Here is a 2,924-nt window from a genome sequence, read left to right on the forward strand (position 1 = left end):
TTCACTCAAGCTCACGTTCGCTCAAGCTCATTTCCAAGTTCTTTTTATTAATAGATTACCTTTGACAACTGACAATCAAAACGGTGTATTTTTTTCAGATTTGTTTTCATGAGAAAGCGGTCAATGCTCAATGGTCTAACATTGAATGAGAATGACAAATCTGCCAGAATTATGCCCATCGCTGCCAGAATCATTATTCTCTACATTTACAGTTTCACAATCAACTTTATCATCACCACCTACAGCACCCACATGACTTTGTAAACTTGGAGAAGCTGTTTGCTTTTTTGACGCCATTTCTCATTAGTCTCTACTCTCTAAAGAGTTTAAGACTTTCAGTTTCAGATTTCCTGGTTTTAATTTGAAAAAAATTTGTGTGAATTAAGCAATTAACTACAGAAAACCGATATTTAAGACACAACTCACAAGTTTATGTTTTTATTTGTTCAGTTCAATCACTAAGCTGTAACTGTAAGTATAAGCAACTAGTATAGGCTGGGCTATTAGCAAGTAGCACAGACAGCTTTCCACCTCCAAACGTGGAGACTTGTCTCATTTTGGCAACCACTTTCAATTTTGGCCGCTAGATGGCACCACAAGCGTGAGCTTCCGCTCATTAGGCAAAAGCTCAAGCTCAAGCTCACACTTTTTCAAAAAGAGCGAAGCTCAAGCTCAAAGCTCACAAAATAAGTGAGCTTTTGAGCTAAAGCTCAAGCTCTCGTGAAGCTCGTTTCAACTCTGCATTAGAGATAGATAAATGCGAAGGGCAATTTCAACATTTGGGAAAGGTAACTGAACTTTCTGTGTGAATAGAGTTTGATACATCATATTCACAGTAAATGACTTGTCGAAATTTGGGATTTCTTACTCAAGGTACTGCTGAATGTATAGGCTGAAATGTGTCAACTCATCGGGAAACGATTTCTCTAAGTCAGAACTATACTGAGTTTGCAAAATGGTGGCCTTTTCGATCAAAATATCAAAATCCAATCTCCAACCATTATTGAGAAATCCGAATAAGCCAGCATCTTTACTGTAAGCATTTGTCCGGGAAATTAGAGCTTGCTACAAAGAGTCCAATATCGGAAAAAATCCATACACTCGAAAGCGAGTTTGACCTGACAGAACGACCTCTTCGCTTGGACCACCAACTTGCTGTCGACGCCTTCTTGGTATTTTATCTGCACCTCTATATTTTCCGTTTGGAATCAGCTTTAAGGCTTCTTTTTCAAACTCATCAAATATTTCTCGTTGATTAGCTACGAAATCTGTTAAGGATTTCATCATCAACGCTGCCCAAGTCCAAAGTTTCGGATTGCAAAGTTTTGCTTACAATATTAAATCTCTCCATGACTGAATTCCAAAGTCTGGTCATTATGGCAGTCTCGCAAAATAGCATGTGGTCAAATAAAGATTTGGCTTGATAACTTGTATAAGGCGTTTGTTGTAAATCCTCCAACAATTTTTTAAGGGCATCTTAAATTTTTGTATAGCCAAACGAAAGAGCTTTGACAGCATCAGCTCGTGCAGACAATCTAGTGTTTCCGAAAGGCGCTTGACAACAAACTTTTTTGGGTCAATGTTTTTTATTAGCACTGACCAGCGACGAGTTGATCCAGAAAAAAAAAGAAAAAAGTTGTTGGACAATTCCGAAAAAGCGAGTAGCCTCAAGACAGCTTTCAGCTGCACAAACCCCAGCAAGGTTTAGTGAATGGGCAAAACAGGGAATGTAAAAAGCAAGAGATGTTTTTCAATTATTTTAGCTTGCCCGCCATTGTACCTTCCTGATATATTCGCAGCATTATCGTACGATTGCCCTCGTGCATTTTTAATGTCAATGTTTTGGTCCTCGAAAAATTTAAGAATAATGTTGGCCAGATATTCACCAGTATGGCTTTCAATAGGAATAAAGGACAAAAAGCGTTCGGTAGCTTCGTGAGACGTTACTGAAACATATCCGATAATCATGGAGAGCTGGTCAACGTTTGTCAAGTCTGGTGTAGAATCAATGGACACAGAAAAAAATCTTGCTTCTTGGATTTCAGAAATAATTAGAAAAAGCACTTTCACACCCATAATTGTAATTAACTCTTCGTAGATGGTCGAAGATAAATAAGAAGATCGGCCCTTTCCTTTGTTGCAATATTCTTTTAAATGGTTACAAATGAACGGATCAAACTGACTCATCAATTCAAGAATACCAAGAAAGTTGCCGTTTTTTGGCGATCCTATTAGTTCGTTATCTCCACGAAGTGGAAGGCCTCTTTCACACAGAAATTTGATGACAGCAACAACACGCAATAACAATGATTTCCAGTAGGAGCCTTCTGTGCTTCTCACTTCCTCTATATGCTGATCAATTTTTCCAAAAAGACGCCTCCTTAAGGTCAAAGTAGGTGCGTTTGTTTTATGACTTTTGCTATCTTCGTGCTGTCGAAGTGAAGAATCACCATGCTTCCAGTCTTTAAATCCCACACAAGGATCTCCAAATTTTGTTGACGATGGCAATGAAAAAAGAATGCAAGGAAAACAAAATATTTTTCCCGTTTCCGGGGAGGAAAGAATCAATTTTCGCAAAACTTTAAACTGATCGATGTTTTTCTGATCCGTTTGAAGTACTCGGTAAAGAAGGCCTTTCGAAAATTTTCTATTTTAGTCACCAAATTTTTGCAAGGATGCCTCAAAATTAGACTTATCGTCGCGGTGCTGACATTTTTCTGGCCCTTCTTTAATCCAATAGTCTATATCGTATTGACTTAATTTCCCCCAAAGTCCAGCGTCATTAGTGCGCTCAAGCTCCACTGATACAATTGCTTCAGTTGAATTTGAAGCTCCCAAACACGAATGGAAATCAATGTCAACAACATTATGATTACCTAAATGATTTTTGACACGATCATCGTGAATGCTTTCATGTGAAACAG

General features: G+C 38.2%; 1 long non-coding RNA gene across 1 annotated transcript; it reads right to left on the minus strand.

Annotated features, from left to right (window-relative positions):
* Window positions 1–253: 253 nt before the first annotated feature.
* On the minus strand, window positions 254–530 carry LOC123470225. The gene is made up of 2 exons (XR_006643869.1): window positions 427–530; window positions 254–350 (listed from the first exon to the last, which is right to left on the minus strand). It is a non-coding gene; the product is annotated as an uncharacterized LOC123470225 (long non-coding RNA).
* Window positions 531–2,924: the final 2,394 nt, after the last annotated feature.

Source organism: Daphnia magna, linkage group LG2 (assembly GCF_020631705.1).
Source record: "Daphnia magna isolate NIES linkage group LG2, ASM2063170v1.1, whole genome shotgun sequence".
NCBI classification, from domain to species: Eukaryota; Metazoa; Arthropoda; class Branchiopoda; order Diplostraca; family Daphniidae; genus Daphnia; species Daphnia magna.